This window comes from Bos indicus x Bos taurus, chromosome 8 (assembly GCF_003369695.1).
Source record: "Bos indicus x Bos taurus breed Angus x Brahman F1 hybrid chromosome 8, Bos_hybrid_MaternalHap_v2.0, whole genome shotgun sequence".
Taxonomy (NCBI): Eukaryota; Metazoa; Chordata; class Mammalia; order Artiodactyla; family Bovidae; genus Bos; species Bos indicus x Bos taurus.
This window is the reverse complement of record NC_040083.1, coordinates 55701178-55723348: the sequence shown is the minus strand read 5'-3', so window position 1 is coordinate 55723348 and position 22171 is coordinate 55701178.

The following is a 22171-nucleotide window of genomic DNA, read 5'->3' as shown; positions in this document are numbered from 1 at the left end:
AGATTGTGCAATGAGAATCTTATGATCATACTGATATCAGATTAATTCTCTACAACTGTTTACTGAGGTAAATTTTATGAAAATAATCCATTAGCTTTGACCACCTCCATTTTCTTTAAGGTTCTTTTGAAGGCTGTCATGAATATTAATGTTTGTTGTTACCACTTAATTCTATACTATTTCTTTCTCTGCAGCATCCTTTTTGAAATTCATGGGGCAGTCCCTTCTTAGCAAATTCACCTACAAGGATCATGATTCTCAGGGCAATAGAGATGACCTGTTTAATTAAAATTTCTTATTAACAAAGAGTTAACCCAAAATGAAGCAAACAAAATGGTGGGATGCCCCCTCTTCTTACCTGAAACAGTCATCCAGACAGTGATATTCCTGGCTGCCTAAGGAAAGCTTTTGTCTTTGATGCTAACAACAAAGAAGGATGGGGAAAGAGCAAGCTCAGCACCCAGATAAGCCAGCGTTTAGCCCTGTGGCCAAAGGAGTCACTCAGCCACAGAACAGAATACCCCACGAGAACAGTACAAACATTCAGGAGTTTATTTTTCTCATACAAGAAGTCAGGAGGAAGGTTATTGTTGCTGTTGGTTCTGAGTCTCAGCCTTAAGAGATCTTGCAGCTTCTCTTTGTCCCTTTGGAAGTGAGCCATCATGGAAAGATGTCCTGCCTCCTTCTCCAGAACAGGCTGCATGAAGAGAGAGTTGCTGAGGATGAGGAAACACACAGAGAGAGAAGCGGTATGGAGGAGACGGAAGGGCCCCATCCAACACCCAGCACCAAATTGCACACATGTGAGTGAGGCTACCTTGGGTCCTCCCCATTGACCCTGGCACCGTTCCTCACTCACAGAATCATAGGCAATAACATGGTTATTGTTTCAGGCTATTCCAGTTTGGGGTGGTTCATTATGCCATAATGGAAAACAAAAGCAGAAGGAGTAAGTTCTTAGGGTGATATATATCCCCTGGTGGAAATACAGTGTTTGAGTGTGTAAACATGCGTGTGCATGTGTTGTATGTGTGTGTAAGTTTGTGCACAAGGCATATGTATGCTTTGAATAAAGATCAAATATCTGTTGATTTAGCAGTGAATGCCAATAGCAAGGAAAAAATAATGATAAAATCCATGTGTTTATTTCACTTTTGTCTAACTTCCTAGTCTCAGGAACAAATGATTTATTTAAGGATTACAACCTCGTTTATATTAGTAGAGGTATCTGGTATGTGTCTGAAACTCCTCTTCCAAAGGCTCTGCTCTGCATGAGGTAGGCATGCTGTAAATAACACTGATGTAGACAACCAGGTCTTCATATTTGACTTGAACTTTTTCAAAATGTTTTCAAGGCAGTAGCTGATGTCTTTTCATTTTTTAAGACAATCTTATCAGGTAGAGAGTAGAGATTTTATCATCCCCATTTCGTATATAACGCACAGGTTTGACCAGATTCCGGGAGATAATGAAGGACAGGGAAGTCTGGCATGCCACAGTCCATGGGGTTGCAAAGAGTTGGACATGACTGAGCAACTGAACAACAAGGAAGATACTAGGCATTGTAGAATGAATCTAAGGATATTTAGCTACTTAACAACAGGTCTTGCAAGAGTAAAGTTAGTCACAAACCAAGATATCCCCTCATCAAGTGCAGTATGCTTTCACACCCACACAGGGCATCTAAATGTGTTGTTGTCCCTCACAGCCCTATTTGTGTTCCCAGGAGAATCAAATCCTTCAAAGAACAGCCTTGTAAAGCAACATATGATAAATAGAAGCCTTTAATCTCAGTGGAAAATACCTATAACATAGTTACGACATACATCTCAACACTCAGAGTCTAACATAGTTTTAGTAGCAAACCAAATCATCTCAGCCTTACAAAAGCTTTCCAAGACTATTAATATTAGGCCTGCCAAAATGCTGACCAGCCTTCTATCAGCAAATTCTGATTTTACCTACTTACAGTCACCCAATTTTCTGCTCTGTTCTGTCCCACTCTATCTCCATGCATCCATAAACTGCCAGAGAAAACTCTGACCCCAAGGCAAGCATGGCTCTGACACAGATTTCCAAAAAGGAGAGAGAGAGGATTAAATTTCCTTTTGGCCCATGGCCTGATTCTCATTAAGCCCACGGTGGTCACATGTAGAGACCACAGAATATATAGAAGTTCAGTTTTCATTTTACAACCACAGAGAAGAAACATAAGGTTATGTTTTGTAACCCAGATGTAATTATGAGGATAACCCCTTCAATGTAAAACTCAAGCTCGGTTTTTCACAACTTTATTAGTCATATGAAGAAAAATGATTAAGCCTGACTTCTATTAAGTTTGCTTTGATTTCTTTTAGGCTCTGGGAACGTGAACAAGCGTTTGTTTTCGTGGCTGCCAACGTTTAAACCTTCCAAGCAGTTCTGGATTCAACAACTGAACACATTAAACAGCTAATGTACAACACACACCATGGTCTCAGTTGAAAACCCACAGCAACTCCTGAAACATTTTAAGCTGCAGCTTTTGTCATGAAACTATTGTAAATATATGTTTGAAATTTCATTTAGATTGTGTTTAAACTTTTCTGCAGGGGGACAGCCTTTCAGAAAACAGTTTCTGGAATTGTTAATATCAGAAGCACTTACTAAAGCCTGAAACATGGCTATGGCTAGGAATAATTTAGTAAGGCAGATCGCTCCATTTCAATTTTGGAGGCAGTATTTCTCCATGTACTAATAACTAAGGTGCTAAGTGGAAAGGAAGTCTTCTGATGAAAGAGAAGAGAATTAGGATGTGAATAGGAGAGGTCCTCCAGTTTTCAATGGAACGACACTTTCCTCCTTCTCTTCTACTTTCTCTTACCTTCTCTTTCTCGTTTTCCAGTTTCTGTCATGAAGGAGATAGCAGTGTCCAGGAGGGAAGCTGCCTATGAGAAAAGATGACTCTTATGACCATAAGGGTGTCTTCAGAAGAAAATGGCAGAATATTGGTAATTGCTGGAATTAAGAAGGATACATGGGGGCTGTGCTATCTGAATTTCCTACTTTGAGATATTTTTCAAAGAAAATTCTATCATAAAAAGTAAAAAATGTTTTCTTAGGCAATGTTGTAAACAATGATAATGTTATTGGTAATGATACCTTTAAATGGCAACCCATTCTAGTACTCTTGCTTAGAGAATTCTATGGACAGAGGAGCCTGGCTGGCTACAGTCCATGGGGTCGGGTCACAAAGAGCGACTGAGCGACTAACACTTAATGATATCTGAATATTAATGCTTTTTTCTACTTCCTACTTGATGAAACAGACAGTAAATTTGATGCCCCCAAATTAATACTGTCAAAGGCTGCAGAAGATTTTAATGTCAAAATGATGTGAAGGCTATTTGTAGGGATCATTTGACTCCAAAAGTCTGGGATAAAACTATTTCATGTAGATAACAAGGAATGTTTGTGTTTATTTTCTTGAAGATTACCTTTTCAGTTTTGGCAGTGCACAAAATGCTAACTTACATGTTTCAGTTATCTACTGTTGCAAAACAAACTGCCCCCAAATTCAGTGAAACAAAATAATAAATATTTCCTTTGCTCCTGAATCTGTTTTTCAGGAATTTGGACAGCGAGAGTTAACATAAATGAGTTAACATAAATGACTAAGAGTGAGCTGAAAAGTTCAACTGCAGTTCTAGGTCTGGGGCCTCACTTCTTACTGTTGGTGGGGCTTCGCAGGGCTCCTCCCTGTGGCCCTGCCATGTATCTAACTGGATATATTCACAGCATGGAGGTCTGCGGGTAGCTGCTTTTATGACATGGCAGCAGACTTCCCTAGAGAAAAGCGGAAACTATCAGGCTTCATAAGGGCTAGGCCCAGAACTGGTATTACATGATTTTTTAGCTATGTGCTATTAATCACAGCAGTCAGAAGGGCTAGCTCAGAGTTAAGGAGATGGCCATCTCTTGTTAATGGATGAAGCAGCTTGCCCACATACGGAGACAAGAGACTGCTGGCTCCCACCTTGGAAGACTATCATGTATTGTACTGTTGTTTAGTCACTAAGTCGTGTCCAACTCTTTTGCGGGACTTTAGCCTGCCAGGCTCCTCTGTCCGTGGGATTTCCCAGGCAAGAATACTGGAATTGGGTTGCTATTGGAGAGAGTTTTGTAATGAATATTTGGGATCCACCTTAGACTTTGGATCTTGAGCACACTGGAAAACACAATCATTTAGAAACAACACATTCTTATTTTTGGAAGGTGCCTAAAAGGGGGGAAATGCTCTGGGGTAGTGAAACAGTAATTAATTTCAGACTATAATATCCTTTCTCATAAATTGAAGAAAAATTACTACAATAATAACGACATAGAGTTTAACTCATACTATGATGATGATATAGGAGAAAATGTATGTTATCGTTCAGTCTCTAATCTTGCTTGTTCCTCAAATGCCTACCCTGGTGAGCCAGAAGAAAAATGTATGCAATATGCAGTCTGGCTTAAAGCAATAACCTATGACCTAATAGTCTTTCCATTCCTCTGTTTATCTTCCAAAGAGCTTCTGAGAACAGGAGAAGAGAGGGCACTTCAGGTGCTCCCAGATACTGAAGGAATGAGGTCGTCTGGGTGTATGCTAATGCTTGGATATTTGCCTGCCAAAGAGATCACTCTTCTCTTTCTGGTCACTGTGCTTCCTACTGGCCCCTAGTGTTGTCTGAGGTCCCTTCTGTTGCTCTGGGAAATGCTCTGGATGGGATTCCCCAGATAACATGGTCTCCCCTTCCTCCTGCTGGCTGCAGACCCTGACTTGGCTGAGTCTCCCACTTCTGGACCAGTGAGCCACATCCCAGCTTCTCCCACCAGATGACCCCTCCTTACAGAGCTGACCTCGTGGAGGTCCACAGCCTTATAATGCAGCACCCATTCTTCCTAAGAACTGAAGGCTTGAGAGAAAGTCTACTATCAGAGCCTCTCTGCTGCTGCTGCGTCACTTTAGTCGTGTCCGACTCTGTGCAACCCCATAGATGGCAGCCCACCAGGCTTCCCCGTCCCTGGGATTCTCCAGGCAAGAACACTGGAGTGGGTTGCCATTTCCTTCTCCATTGCATGAAAGTGAAAGGTTAAAGTGAAGTCACTCAGTTGTGTCCTACTCTAGCGACCCTATGGACTGCAGCCTACCAGGCTCCTCTGTCCATGGGATTTTCTACGCAAAAGTACTGGAGTGGGGTGCCATTGCCTTCTCCGAAGAGCCTCTCTGCCTAACTGCAAAACAAAAAGATTACAGCAGGCCTGAGACTGCTACCCTAAAGGCCTGCTTGCAAGGTTGGCCCTCGGCTGGTATCTGTGAACTTTGATTTAGGGAGAATTCCTACATACTAACTAATAAGAACAAATCAGTGTCTTTAAACTCTTTGTGCAAAAAACATGGTTCATGCTGAACACCTACTTTCCGTCCAGGAGTTTGGAATTTAGGTATATGTGGGAACAGGGTGCCTTCATGACCAGTGCCCAAGAAAAACGGGGGGCACTTCAGAATTTTCTGAGTTTCTAATGCACTTCCTGGAAGACAGCATTTTACATAGCTGATGGGGGAACCAAGAATATCCATGTGACATACTAGGAAAGGACTCTTGGAAGCTTGTATCTGGTCTCCTGTGGAGTTTGCCTCTGGTGCATTTTCCCTTTGCTGATACTCTTTCACTGTAATAAATCACAACCATGAGAACAACTATATACTGAGTCCCACGAGTCTTCCTAGCAAACCATCAAAACTAGGCTTGATCTTGGGGACCCCACACATATGTTGTGCTACAATGATTACTTTGATATGGTGGCATGCACACAGTACATACACATAATCCCTTAGGCCAATATATACGAGTTCCTTTACTTTTCACATGTTTGTAATTTTACTGCATGGTTTTCATCATTTATTTTTCAATTTGAAAAAAGAAGTAAATTCACCTAATAGGAAGCAAACTCACTGGCAAAATTTCCTTTGCAATCCAGCTTTAAATAAACTACTGGATTTAAAACACCACAAATTAAAAAAATAAATAAATAAAAATAAAACACCACAAATAGGAGATACTTAATGTTGTACATGATGTATTGATATACATCTCAATAAAGCTGGGGGAAAAAAAGAAGGGATTATTACAAGGATATGTGCTCTCCCTGAGATGTGACCACTAGTCATCATGGAAAGAGCTTGTGGCTAGTTGGGTTTTACATTTGTACACTTTTCTTAGTGATCTAATGGCAGAAAATGAAGAGGAACTAAAGAGCCTCTTGATGCAAGTGCAAGAGAACAGTGAAAAAGCTGGCTTAAAACTCAACATTCTAAAAACTAAGATCATGGCATCCAGTCCCATCACTTCATGGCAAAGAGAAAGGAAAAAAGCGGAAGCAGTGACAGATTTTATTTTTTCTTGGGCTCCAAAATCACTGTGGACAATGACTCAGTTCAGTTCAGTTCAGTCCCTCAGTCGTGTCTGACTCTTTGTGACCCAATGAATCGCAGCACGCCAGGCCTCCCTGTCCATCACCAACTCCCGCAGTTCACTCAGACTCACTTCATCGAGTCAGTGATGCCATGCAGCCATCTCATCCTCTGTCGTCCCCTTCTCCTCCTGCCCCCAATCCCTCCCAGCATCAGAGTCTTTTCCAATAAGTCAACTCTTCACATGAGGTGGCCAAAGTACTGGAGTTTCAGCTTTCACTTCTTCCCTCCAAAGAAATCCCAGGGCTGAGAATCCTTCAGAAGGGACTGGTTGGATCTCCTTGCAGTCCAAGGGACTCTCAAGAGTCTTCTCCAACACCACATTCAAAAGCATCAATTCTTCAGCGCTAAGCTTTCTTCACAGTCTAACTCTCACATCCATACATGACTACTGGAAAAACCATAGCCTTGACTAGATGGACCTTTGTTGGCAAAGTAATGTCTCTGCTTTTAAATATGCTATCTAGGTTGGTCATAACTTTCCTTCCAAGGAGTAAGCGTCTTTCAATTTCATGGCTGCAGTCACCATCTGTAGTGATTTTGGAGCCCAGAAAAATAAAGTCTGACACTGTTTCCACTGTTTCCCCATCTATTTGCCATGAAGTGATGGGACCAGATGCCATGATCTTCGTTTTCTGAATGTTGAGCTTTAAGCCAACTTTTTCACTCTCCTCTTTCACTTTCATAAAGAGGCTTTTGAGTTCCTCTTCACTTTCTGCCATAAGGGTAGTGTCATCTGCATATCTGAGGTTATTGATATTTCTCCTGGCAATCTTGATTCCAGCTTGTGCTTCTTCCAGCCCAGCCTTTCTCATGATGTACTCTGCATATAAGTTAAATAAGCAGGGTGACAATATACAGCCTTGATGTACTCCTTTTCCTATTTGGAACCAGTCTGTTGTTCCATGTCCAGTTCTAACTGTTGCTTCCTGACCTGCATACAGATTTTTCAAGAGGCAGGTCAGGTGCTCTGGTATTCCCAACTCTTTCAGAATTTTCCACAGTTTATTGTGATCCACACAGTCAAAGGCTTTGGCATAGTCAATAAAGCAGAAATAGATGTTTTTCTGGAACTCTCTTGTTTTTTCCATGATCTAGCGGATGTTGGCAATCTGATCTCTGGTTCCTCTGCCTTTTCTAAAATGAGCTTGAACATCAGGAAGTTCACGGTTCATGTATTGCTGAAGCCTGGCTTGGAGAATTTTGAGCATTACTTTACTAGCATGTGAGATGAGTGCAATTGTGTGGTAGTCTGAGCATTCTTTGGCATTGCCTTTCTTTGGGATTGGAATGAAAACAGACCTTTTCCAGTCCTGTGGCCACTGCTGAGTTTTCCAAATTTGCTGGCTTATTGAGTGCAGCACTTTCACAGCATGACCTTTCAAGATTTGAAAGAGCTCAACTGGAATTCCATCACCTCCACTAGCTTTGTTTGTAGTGATGCTTTCTAAGGCCCACTTGACTTCACATTCCAGGATGTCTAGCTCTAGGTCAATGATCACACCATCGTGGTTATCTGGGTCATGAAGATCATGAAGATCTTTTTCTTGCCGCCTCTTCTTAATATCTTCTTCTTCTGTTAGGTCCATACCATTTCTGTCCTTTATTGAGCCCATCTTTGCATGAATTGTTCCCTTGGTATCTCTGATTTTCTTGAAGAGATCCCTAGTCTTTCCCATTCTGTTGTTTTCCTCTATTTCTTTGCATTGATGCCTGAGGAAGGCTTTCGTATCTCTTCTTGCTATTCTTTGGAACTCTGCATTCAAATGCTTATATCTTTCCTTTTCTCCTTTGCTTTTCTCTTCTCTTCTTTTCACAGCTATTTGTAAGTCTTCCCCAGACAGCCATTTTGCTTTTTTGCATTTCTTTTCCATGGGGATGGTCTTGATCCCTGTCTCCTGTACAATGTCATGAACCTCCATCCATAGTTCATCAGGCACTCTATCAGTTCTAGTCCCTTAAATCTATTTCTCACTTCCACTGTATAATCATAAGGGATTTGATTTAGGTCATACCTGAATGGTCTAGTGGTTTTCCCTACTTTCTTCAATTTAAGTCTGAATTTGGTAATAAGGAGTTCATGATCTGAGCCACAGTCAGCTCCCAGTCTTGTTTTTGTTGACTGTATAGAGCTTCTCCATCTTTGGCTGAAAAGAACATAATCAATCTGATTTCGGTGTTGACCATCTGGTGATGTCCATGTGTAGAGTCTTCTCTTGTGTTGTTGGAAGAGGGTGTTTGCTATGACCAGTGCATTGTCTTGGCAAAACTCTATTAGCCTTTGCCCTGCTTCATTCCATATTCCAAGGCCAAATTTGCCTGTTACTTCAGGTGTTTCTTGACTTCCTACTTTTGCATTCCAGTCCCTTATAATGAAAGGACATCTTTTTTGGGTGTTAGTTCTAAAAGGTCTTGTAGGTCTTCATAGAACCGTTCAATTTCAGCTTCTTCAGCGTTACTGGTTGGGGCATAGACTTGGATTACTGTGATATTGAATAGTTTGCCTTGGAAACAAACAGAGATCATTCTGTTGTTTTTGAGATTGTATCCAAGTACTGTATTACAGACTCTTGTTGACCATGATGGCTACTCCATTTCTTCTGAGGGATTCCTGCCTGCAGTAGTAGATATAATGGTCATCTGAGTTAAATTCACCCATTCCAGTCCACTTCAGTTCGCTGATTCCTAGAATGTCGACATTCACTCTTGCCATCTCTGGTTTGACCACTTCCAATTTGCCTTGATTCATGGACCTGACATTCCAGGTTCCTATGCAATATTGCTCTTTACAGTATCAGACCTTGCTTCTATCACCAGTCACATCCACAGCTGGGTATTGTTTTTGCTTTGGCTCCATTCCTTCATTCTTTCTGGAGTTATTTCTCTGCTGTTCTCCAGTAGCATATTGGGCACCTACTGACCTGTGGAGTTCCTCTTTCAGTATCCTATCATTTTGCCTTTTCATACTGTTCATGGGGCTCTCAAGGCAAGAATACTGAAGTGGTTTGCCATTCCCTTCTCCAGTGGACCACATTCTGTCAGCCCTCTCCACCATGACCCACCCGTCTTGGGTTGCCCCATGGCATGCCTTAGTTTCATTGAGTTAGACAAGGCTGTGGCCTAGTGTGATTGGATTGACTAGTTTTCTGTGAGTATGGTTTCAGTGTGTCTGTCCTCTGATGCCCTCTTGCAACACCTACCATCTTATTTGGGCTTCTCTTACCTTGGGCGTGGGGTATCTCTTCAAGGCTGCTCCAGCAAAGTGCAGCCACTGCTCCTTACCTTGGATGAGGGGTATCTCCTCACCACCGCCCTTCCTGACCTTCAACGTGGGATAGCTGCTCTAGGCCCTCCTGCGCCCGTGCAGCCACTGCTCCTTGGACATGGGGTTGGTCCTCCCGGCCGCCGCCCCTGGTCTCGGGCATGGGGTAGCTCCTCCCAGCTGCCGCCCCTGACCTCGGACTTGGGTAGCTCTTCTCAGCTGTTCCTGCACCATCGCAGCCTGGCAACCATGAAATCAAGACGCTTGTCCCTTGAAAGGAAAGCTATGACAAACCTAGACAGAGTATTAAAAAGTAAAAACATCACTTTGCCGACAAAGGTACATCTAGTCAACGGTATGGTTTTTCCAGCAGTCATATATGGATGTAACAGTTGGACCATAAAGAAGGCTAAGTGCAAAAGAATTCATGCTTTCAAACAGTGATGCTGGAGAAGAGTCTTAAGAGTACCTTGGACAGCAAGGAGATCTAACTAATCAATCCTAAAGGAAATCAACCCTGAATATTCAATAGGAAGGACTGATACTGAAGCTCCAATATTTGGCCACCTGATGTGAAGAGCCGACTCACTGGGAAAGACCCTGAAGCTGGGAAAGATTGAAGGCAAAAGGAAAGAGAGTGGCAGAGGATGAGATGGTTAGATAGCATCACCAACTCAACAGACATGTTGAGTAAACTCTGGGAGATAATGAAGGACAGGGAAGTCTGGTGTGCTGCATCCCATGGGGTTGCAAAGAGTTGGATACAACAAGAGTTGGACACAACAGCGATAGAACAACTGTATAAGTTTAAGGTGTACAATGTATTGATTTGATACACTTACATATTGCAAAATGGTTACCACCATAGAATCAATTAACACCTGTATCACATCACATAATTGCCTTTTTTTTTTTTTTTTGCAGTGAGAACATTTAAAATCTGTTCTCTTAGCAATGTAATCCTTTCTTCTAACTCATTCTCTCCTTACCTGAAGGAATCTTCAGAAACAACATTCTATCCTGCTTATCTACCAAAATAAATAAGTAAATAAACAGGACACAGGCAAGCAGACATTATTTGATTTCTCACTAGAATTATACAACTCAAAATTTCCCTAACATATGTGGTATTAAAAAAGAAAAAAAAAGCACGGTGACGGTCTTTCAAAGAAGGGTAGTTGTTCCTATAGAGCATAGTCTGACTTTATTATCAAACTGCTTTCATTTGGAATGAAAGGGAATCCAAAAATAAAAGAACTGGCTCAGAAACACTCGATGAAGACAATGTTGAAAGGCCCTGTCTGTCACTGGCCACTGTGCCATGCACGGAACTGAGCCCAGGTCTCTGCCTCCTTCTGTGATGTCCCCTCCTATGCGACAGCAGCTCATGTCTGTTGCCAGTGCCTGTTTAACATGAAATTCTTCAAGTACCGCTGTAAAGCACCCAGCAAACACACCGACTCTAAACTTAGTCTTACATATGTAGCCAGAGACATGGATAAATATAGAGGCCTAGAAATACAGACAGAACTCCAGAAAAACGTGCTCTCGGCCAGAAACATATTGTGAATATGCAAATATCACAGTGTCTGGTACCAAAGCTTTGCCCTTTAGCACTTGCCTCACTCCATCTTTCTCTCCTTTCCTCTCTCCACCGTGCCCGCTCCCCCGCCCAATCCACCAGTATCTTCCCATCTGTTTATTTTTTCCAAACTTCCATTTTAAAAAATATGGTATCACCTCTTAAAAATAAGAAAAATATGGTGCCACAAATACCACTGCCAGGTGTAACATATGATGCTGCTTCTGGGAGTCAGGGAACAAAATGTATAAAGAAGGCAGCATTCCGAGTTTCTTACAAAGGTTACCGGAAATGGGGTTTATCCATTTTGTCTGAACTCTGTTCGTTCCCACTTAGATTTCAGGTCTACTTTGTACTTTAAAGAAATTGTATAATCCAGGCCTTGTCATCAGTTTTCTTAATTTATTTCCCTGGGATGACAGGCCTGGCAGAGGCAGGCCTGCCTCTCAAATGTCTGGATTGCAGTGTAGCTATGGAAACAGGTGTTAAAGTGCCTTGAATGTCAAGTTCCACTGGTACTTTGCACATCGCGTTCTATATGGATGTTATTTTACATGCTGACCGGTACAACTGCACCCTTTCTCCCTGGTTTACAGAAGAGAGTCGTCAGAGAGATTTGCCCACATCAACCTCAAGGTCTGCTCTGGGGAGAGAATGAAGATGAAAAATTTGTTGTGTTCTCTAAAGCTCTGACTAAAGTTCTCTATTCTGCCAAAAAACTAAAATAAAATAAAGTAAAATTAAATTTAATTGGATTAAATTAGATTAGATTAAAATAAATAAAATAAGAGGGAGGGAGATCAGAATAATTTCTTTTCCATGGGCTAATGGTATTTCCTTCTCTTGTCCAAAAAGCAGAAAATTGAGAGGAATGTTATAAGAACAGATCCTGCTCTAATTCAGGCCCCCTCTCTATAACTTTCATGAACACTTTTATTCCCAGCCTTAAAGATCTAATGAATTTCAGCATCATTAAGTAGCTATTTAAACAGCTGGCTAAAAACATTTCCACCATTAATTTGACATGCTCAGAAAGAAAAGGGAGCAAAGAAATGGATGGCTCTAGAGTAGCCACCCTGTGCTGGCCCAGCGATCAAACGTGAGTCATTGTATTTCATTTTATCTTTACAAACAGCACTGCAGGGGAGATATAATCCCTGCTTTATGGAAAGGAAACTGAGACTCAGAGAGGTTAAGTAAAATGCTCAAGGCCTCAAGGTTATAAATGCAACAGCCAGAATTCAATCTGAGGTTTGTCTACAAAGCCCATGTTCTTTCTATTGAATCAACCCAGACAGTAAGTTTAGGGCATGTAAGGCCAAACTGGCATACCTTTTCTCTCCTTGGCATGTTTCCCCCTTCAGTTTAGATGGTTTAAAAAGACAAGGCTTCATATCCCTGGTCAGGTCACAATAATTACATGTGGTCCCTTGACACTCAAATTATGTTGGCCTGGCTCCAACTTATATATTAGCATTACTCAATTGAAATTTTATCCAACCCTTGATGAGTTACTAAATCAAAATCTCATTTAAATTGGTGTTGAGAAACTCTACACTTTAAAAAACAAAACAAGACAGTGGAGTAAAATCTAACGGATCCTGGACTTCGCTGGTGGCACAGTGGATGAGCATTTACCTGCCGGTGTAGGGGATGTGGGTTTGATTCCTGCTCCAAGAAGATTCCACATGCCGTGGAGCAACTAAGCCCGTGTACTGCAACTACAGACCCTGAGTTCCAGGGCTCATGTGCCTCAACTACTGAAGCCTGTGAACCTGGAGCCTGTGCTCCGCAAGAAGAGGGGCCACCACAACGAGAAGCTCACACACTGCAATGAAGAGTAGCCCCCGCTCATCTCAACTAGAGAAAGCATGCACAAGCAGTAAAGACCCAGCATGGCCAAAAATACATAAATAACTTAAAAAAAATTTTAATATAATGGATCCTATTTGCTCCCTTTATACATAGTTATTGTGATTTTTGATACATCACTGGCCTAACGATAGGCAAAAAAAAAAAAAAAATCAGAGAAGGGATATTCCTAAACTCACCTCTGTGTAAAATAAGGGGAAAATATATTTAAGTTTGTGATTCTGAAGGGCCACAACCGAGCGACTTCACTTTCACTTTTCACTTTCATGAGTTGGAGAAGGAAATGACAACCCACTCCAGTGTTCTTGCCCGGAGAATCCCAGGGATGGGGGAGCCTGGTAGGCTGCCTTCTATGGGGTCGCACAGAGTCCGACAGGACTGAAGCGACTTAGCAGCAGCAGCAGCAGCATCCTGGTGATCTCATGAGCAGATGAGAAAAGAGCTTCAAAATAATAGAACCCAAAAGAATAGGAAGGATGTTACAAACTGCCTCCTGAAACTAACAGCTACTGGAGAAGTTACAGCAGACTCTGTTAAACTACTATCGCCGCATACTTAGACCTTCTTTTTCAAATCTGTACTAATTCATAAGAAAGATGTAAAGCGATATCACTCGTAATGTATTTTGGCTGCAAGTTGCGGTATTCAAAATTCAAAAATTTCAATCCTGAGGAATCGTTGCCACCATTCAGGCAATGTAAATCCAGTTCAAAGAGGCAACTGTACCTCCCCAGAAGAGATACCACTTGTCACATATGGACTCTGCTTAATGTGATTAAATCCCAAGAGAGTTCTTGGCCCATCTTATTTGTGTGCTGACAAGAATGCAAAAAAAAAATCTCTGCTCCTCCCTCCTTACTTTGTCTCTTTCTCCAGAGGTCTTGGTGACCACCAAATCCTACCCCAGAAAGTACTGATTTCACACATTCCTTGTGCTACGTTTTCCCTCCTTCCACAACACAGAGATCATCCCGTCAATACATGTGATTCAATGTGTATAGGTGTCCATACCTCAGGAAGTGGTGAATACAGGCCATACATATGCCTCTGTATAATACTAGATTATGATAAGCCTACTTACAATTATAATCCCCTTGCCATTTGGTATCTGAAATTCAGTTGGTATCTAAAATAAATTTTCATTCAATCCACTGATACATATAATTGGCACATGTATGAAAAAAAACAGGTATCTCATATTTCTTATAAAAATAAATATCTTGTGATACTCTGGATTACATTTAAATGTATCCCCCACCTGCCGACCTGTGTTATTCTTAAAGATCACAGTGCTCTAGAACAACTGTGACTGACTAAGAACGAGAATGCTGAGGTAAAAATGATTTTAAACTCAGGCAGGACATGGAAGTGTTAAGTTTCACTCCCCAGATTCTTTTTTTTTTTTTTTTTTTTTTTGGTATTTCAAACTGACCACACTTGATTTACTAGCCTGACTTACGTAGTCTTTCGATTTATCCTCTACCCTCCAGTCACCCTCAGGTGCTACTGTGCAAACCTTGTCCTTTAAACAGAAAAACACTTTGCTCTCCCGGTCAAATGGAGGGCTGCAGCGCATACTCCGGATGGCTGAAGTTTTCTCTGAAATGAAATATAGGAGCTATAACTCAGTTTCTCTGGCAATGAACCATAGAGGCCATTTATCAGGACATGGCAGACATTTATCTCCTCAAATACTCCAAGGCAGATGGAAATAGCATCTAGCCTCCTGTCAGAATAAATAACCCAAATATCGCCCCCCTCACCATGAAAAGACCCAAAGAGATCAGCAGCCATAGATCAGCGAGAGGCAGACCAAGCCAGTCAGCTGTAAACCTCTGCTCTACTCCCCCTGAGGCACCAGCAGTCTCCATCATTACAGACTCAGGTTCTAGAATCCAGGCCTTTTGGCCTCCAGGCTTTTGTTCTGACCTTCTTAGTGAGGGGTCCAAAGCTAATGTGTTATTTTTTACTGTAAAGTTTCAATCTTGCCCTCTCCCGACTTTTTTGGGAAAAGAATTTTTTTCCCATTTTCTAACTTAAATATAAACAACATTTGAAAATTACCTCCTCCAAAAGGCACTTTGGGACAAGCTGTTTCCTGCATTTCAAGGCAAATCAGTCAGGCACACTTAAAAATGGTTAACACAGTACACTTTATGTTATGTGTATCTAACCACAATTTAAAATAACATTTTTAAATTAAAAAAATCAGTCTTAAACTGGGTGTTAGTCGCTCAGTAGTATCCGACTCTTTGCAACCCCACGGGCTGTAGCCCACCAGGGTCCGAGGTCTGTGGAATTCTCTAGGCAAGGAGAGGGTAGCCATTCCCTTCTCCAGGGGATCTTCCCAACCCAGGGATTGAACCTGGGTCTCCTGCATTACAGGCAGATTCTTTATGGTCGGAGCCACCAGAGAAGTTCTGGTGTAGATTAAATTAATAATAATGCCAGGTTTTTAAATAATGCACTTTCTTGACTGTATCATATTTATCAAACATCTAAGTCCTCTGGAAGACAGGCATAGTAGTAAACCAGTTTTTCCCCTTATAACATCATCATTGTGTGAATATTGTTTAAGTCTCTGAGGCACTCAAAGCTACACAGCAATGGTTTACTTTATGAAGCTGACAACTATGGCTAGTTCTAGACCATGGAGAGGCTGCTGCTGCTGCTGCTAAGTTGCTTCAGTCATGTCCGACTCTGTGCAACCCCATAGACGGCAGCCCACCAGGCTCCCCGATCCCTGGGATTCTCTATGCAAGAATACTGGAGTGGGTTGCCATTTCCTTCTCCAATGTATGAAAGTGAAAAATCAAAGTGAAGTCGTTCAGTCATGTCCAACTCTTATCGACCCCATGGACTGCAGCCTACCAGGCTCCTCCGTCCATGGGATTTTCCAGGCAAGAGTATTGGAGTGGGATGCCATTGCCTTCTCCAATGGAAAGGCTAACCTATGCCTAATCATACTAACCTCAACCCTTCCTCATTCCATTCCCAAAGAGGATTTTCTATTGAAATTTTGCATTTTCATCATTTAGGTTTGTTTGCTCTTTTTTTTTTTAAATGATAAAATATTCATTGGACCTTCTGTGTCTGAACTAAGAAAATCTAATTTTAAAACTGAAAAGTCACAAATAAGTGAGACATTTTCTTTTGTCTTCTGTAAAAGTTTGGCTTCTCCTCCTCAAAGTTCCCACACCTTTCTTAAAAGTAGTCCCATCAATGTTCTTGAGAGATTATTAACTTTTTAGGAAAGGAAGATATGATAGCTTCTGTCATACCTCCTTCCAGAGCACGCTACCATGTCCTTAGAGGTGTTCATAAAGGCTTATTGGATCTATCTGCATTGGCAGGACAATGGAGCACTTCTAAAAAGTAATTTTGGTAGTGGCAAAACTCAAAGCATTGTCCTAGATGAACTGGGAGTTCATTGAGTAGTCAAACACTGTTCCTGAAAAGTGAAACATCCAGAAAAATAGCCAGAAGGTTTTGCTTGGTTGGATGCTTGACCATCTCTTTAGAGGGAATAGAGGGGTATGAACTGGAAGAAATCTATAGATGTCCAGTTATTCAACGAAGGAACTCCAGTTCATTCCCTTGGGGACTAGATTCTGGGATATTTACTAAACTGTTTCCAGCAGGTGGGGGTTTTCATCCTACTGTGCCTTTAAACATTTAATAGTGAGAAATGCACACACACAAAGGTTCTGAGAAGAGCTTATCCTTTTTTAACATGGAGTTTGAATCAAGAATCATCTGAAGCTGTACTTCTGAAAGTACTTCTCACACATATTAGTGCTAAACAAATGTAGACCATTAATTCATTTACTGTCTTATTCACCTGAGAGACTTCAGTCTAGGATGGCGCTCAGAGGACTGGAGAGAAAATGCAAGTTGGTATCTTAAAGCCAAAAGAGAAAATACAGTTAGTAAATCTCAGTTGTCAAGGTCAAAATCAAGCAAAAAGTCCAGAAACTGAGAAGGCAGAGAAGAGGTATGAGTTAGGGCTGGATCATGAGTTTAAAGATGAGACCATTCAGCCAAATAGCCCCTGCTGCTGCTGCTGCTGCTAAGTCGCTTCAGTCGTGTCCGACTCTGTGCAACCCCATAGACGGCAGCCCACCAGGCTCCCCCGTCCCTGGGATTCTCCAGGCAAGAACACTGGAGTGGGTTGCCATTTCCTTCTCCAATGCAGGAAAGTGGAAAGTGAAAGTGAAGTCACTCAGTCCTGCCCGACTCTTAGCAACCCCATGGACTGCAGCCTACCAGGCTTCTCCGTCCATGGGATTTTCCAGGCAAGAGTACTGGAGTGGGGTGCCATTGCCTTCTCACTTCAGATGGCACATATGTGGTTTTCAGTCTTCTGCAGTTCTTATCACTCCTTAATAATTCATCTACCTAGATTCATTCAATTACAATACCACTGTGGATTCTGTAGGTGTTTTGGTTTTGCACCTATGACCTAAGGGACTCATTTAACAAATGATATTTTTGGAGCTCTTCTCATCTACTGGCTTGGATGCCAAGAATTTAGACATTTCTAAAAGAAAAATTGCTTATTACTGACAATGTTTTTAAACCATGAAGCCATAAAGCCTTTGGTAACATCTCTGGCCTCATTCATCAAACCAGGCATTCTAATAGTCGCTTGAGGGCAAGGAGCACTTGATGACAAATGACTAGCAAAACATATAAACACACAGACCCACGCAGGGCCACCACCATCCTCACCACCTCCACCACAAGAAAAACAAGAACAAAATATACAAGCCTTTCCCCTCATGACACTCATGTCCTTTACTCTCTCCAAAGAAAACTTAATAATTTTGTGCACTTTACAGAGTTCCTATTCAACATGAGAAGGGGCTTTTTCTTAGTTTTCTCCTAAGAAGAATTATGATCCCATAGTTCCACACCAAAGCTAGCTGCTATGGCAGGAGGATTGTTCACTTTCAAGTAAAGCTGAAAAGTGGCTGTGTTTAGTTGTTTTGCCATTTTTTGTTTTTGTTTTTTTTTTCCACTGAGGTGGTGTCTATTTTTGCCTCCTGGAGAGGCAAGGCTGGAGGAGATGGCAGGAAGTTTTTGAAATCAACTGGCTCTATGAAAATGAAGGATCTAAGTCATCCTTCATTTGCTCTAACCATAATCCATTGGACTTGCATTTTGTGCTCCGTCTATCAAATCAAACCTTCCCCAAGGAAAACCTGATTCTTTTAGGCCTGGTCTGTGCTCAGAGAGCACAAGCCACATGGCCTACTTCAGTAAGTCCCCATTACTGCCGACTGCATTGCTTTCAGAGCCAAATCCCATGGGCACTCAAGATGTATCATTCAATCTTCTGAGTAATCAATCCGGAGAGCCTGCGGACCTGGCCCTGCCCGGCTGAGCTGGGGAGCGGCCCGCCCCGGCCACAAGGCGGCTCGGACCTGAGACAGCAGCAGTGACACATAACGTCCAAGTTCAAAAGCCTTTCCACAGATACTTGAAAAGGGCAGCAGGAAGGTGTGAAAAACAGAAGCAGGGGCTGGGGGAAGAGCCTGGGAGATTTGATCCTAAACAGGTTTCACTTATAAAAAGAAAATGGTTATATGAGTCTTTGCAAAAACCTCACACTCGGCAGTGCCCTTCGGGGAAACTCGAACCTCCCAGCTATGTTGTCACACACTGAACCCACACCCAGAGTGTTAAGTATCACTGGCTCTCAGACAGAAAAATGTCATCATTCCCTCCTCCTGGCTGATGTCTTTAAATAGCTCCTCTTATTTACGGGTGTACATAGTGTTAATGTCCTTCAGTTGCTCTATTTTCAAGGATGGAAAAGCAGTTGCTAAGCATTTCTAAATGACAGCCCCAGGGTTCATTAAAAATATGGCAAACATTTGCTAAGCTCATTAAGTACAATTTTTGTGTGTGTGTATCAGATTCCTCCTCTGCATGTTCTGCGTGACCAAACATCTATTAACCCTAATCCCATTGATGAGTCTGATACATTCAAACCAGCAATTAGACAAAACAAAAGGGATATTTATGGAGAGACTCCTAAATGGGCTTTCATATTGGTCTAAGCTGTTTCAAAACGACAGTTTAATTCCCCTCTGTTAATCCCTTGCTTCCAGAGCATTCCCTTTGTTTGATTATAGGCTGTCAGATTCAGGGATTCTGATTGAATCAAAATGTGAGGCAAACTAGAAACACATAATAATTATGCCATTTAAACCCTGTTGCCTACTGTATAAGCAAACGAAGTGCTCTACAAATGAAGACTCCTTGGCACAAAAGGTTTCTAAAATACGCAGCTTATACAATTAGAAGCCATAGAATCTGAATTGGGTGGTTGTTTCCTCAAATCCTTTAGAAAATACTCCAGTGAACAAATTCGGTGGTAAAATATATCATGCATCGAATCTGTTGACAAGGCAAAAATATTTTAGGAAGGGCTTCCTCTGCTCTTCCTCCCCCTCCATCCCCTTGCCTCCCTCCCCAACCGCAGCTGTGGACTTGTCTGACCCACAGTGGTTAATCTGAGCACCGGCTCTCATTTGGCTGTTCCAGCTTTCCATTAACTCAGGGCCACGGTGCTGTTATTATTAGAGGCGGAAAGGATTTCGCATTGCTTACATGGTGTAAAGCTGGACAAATAAACAAGTACTGACTATGGATGTCTCCCAATTGCACTGGGCCTCAGTTTTTGAATGTGGTCTTTCAAATGGCAAAATGACCCTTCTCTAGCTTGTAAAACCTCTCTTTGTTTTCCCTCAAAGAGAAGGAAACTCACCCAGAGGAGGGGACTTTTGACAGAGTTCCCCAGCAGTAACATCATTTTCAAGTGGCTCTTGACCAGCTGAGCTTTTGCAAAGTGTAACTTTTATAGCCACAAAGGATCACGTCTTATTTGGGTTCATTAAATTTCCTCTTACTTTGCAAAGGGCTGACCAAGCTCACAGCTGCCGAGAGACCGAAGCCAGCCCTTCATAATTCTTCAAGTCGATTCAGCACTGGTCAGGGCTCTATTTGAAAGCTCTACCCAGATTTAGACCTCATAATTTAGTCTCTGTTAGAAAAGGGGGAAAAAAAAAAAAGAATTCCCTTACTCTGTTTAGAAATGGATCTTCTTTGCTACTGGTGAAAGTTCAGGTATTGCCAGTGTTAGCATGGCTACGAAATACAAGTTGACCTATGGGAGTGTTGCATGAGGGAGACCAGGGTGCTGGGGCTCACAGTGAGAAATTTTATCAAGGAGCAAAGAGAAAATGAATTTGAGTTTAACAAGAGTCAGACTGTTAACGGAGAATCCTCCTCATCACCTCCTGCTCTCTCCCTGGAAACTACATTTCCCAGAATTCTCTACAACCAGGATTTGGTTCCCACTCAGGGTTCGGAGAAGGCAATGGCACCCCACTCCAGTATTCTTGCCTGGAAAATCCCATGGACGGAGGAGCCTGGTAGGCTGCAGTCCATGAGGTCGCTAAGAGTGGACACGACTGAGCGACTTCACTTTGACTTTTCACTTTCATGCATTGGAGAGGGAAATGGCAACCCACCCCAGTGTTCTTGCCTGGAGAATCCCAGGGACGGGGGAGCCTGGTGGGCTGCCATCTATGGGGTCGCACAGAGTCGGACATGACTGAAGCGACTTAGCAGCAGCAGTAGCAGCAGGGTTTGGAAAGCAAAGAGAAGCTTCTCTCTGATAGCAGCTGAGGCCCTGGTGACTTGAGGTCTCAGAGTCCTATCTAGACTCACTTTAAGACCAGCATAGCTTCCCTCGGCTTCTTGCACTTTCCGATTTCTGGAGCACTGGCAGTTCCCTCCTAACCCTGGCTCCCAGACTTTCTCACTGGATATGCAAGTCTCTAATTTCTGTGTTAAGATATTTCCTGCTTCAAATAACTGGCTGAACTGTGATTGATACAGGTAATAGATGCCCAGAGCTAGGAAAAAATAGCTAAGCTGAATGAGGGCAGATCACTTTGAAGGATGGGACCTGAAGCTTAGTGTGGGGAGCTATTTCATTCATATATGCAAGCATTCTTTCAACAAATCCTCAACTGAAACCCTCTGGCAGAAACCAGTGATAACAGAGATATGCTCCCTAACTTGTAGATCTCATAGTATAACAACAAGGAAGGGAAGGCAGAGGAGATACAGCTGCTGTTTATGGGGAGACTGACAAGCAGAGAATAGCAGGGATGTAATAACAGGAATCAGAAGACAATGGCACCCGACTCCAGTACACTTGCCTGGAAAATCCCATGGATGGAGGAGCCTGGTGGGCTGCAGTCCATGGGGTCGCTAAGAGTCAGGCACAACTGAGCGACTTCACTTTCACTTTTCACTTTCATGCATTGAAGAAGGAAATGGCAACTCACTCCAGTGTTCTTGCCTGGAGAATTCCAGGGACAGGGGAGCCTGGTGGGCTGCCATCTACGGGATCGCACAGAGTCGGACACGACTGAAGCGACTTAGCAGCAGCAGTAGCAGCAATAACAGGAATGTAACTTTTTAGGGAAAAAAAAAATTAGTTGGGAACCAAAAAGACCTGAGTTGTAATCTCAGTTCCATCATTTCCTAATCACACGGCCTTGAGGCAATCAAATGAGTTTACTCTCTGAGTGTCTGCTCCCCAGTTTTCATCTTACTGCATTGTTGTGAAATTAGAGACAATGCAGGGAAAATACCCAGCATGGTAACCAAAATATAGGAGCCACTCGTCAAATGGTATTTAAACTTTTTCCTCCCCACTTGACACTAAATTTCCTAAAAGCAGCTGCCAGTGTTTCACTGTCTTGGTGAAAGATGGCTAAGGATTTACCTAGCACAGTGACCTAGGTTTGAAAGATGTTCAGTAACACCTGAATAAATGATGGGATAAATGAATATATGAATAAACTGTTTAGTACATCATGTATGCTTGGTAACTGAGCTATCCATAGTATAATTAAAGATAATTAATATTCTGTAG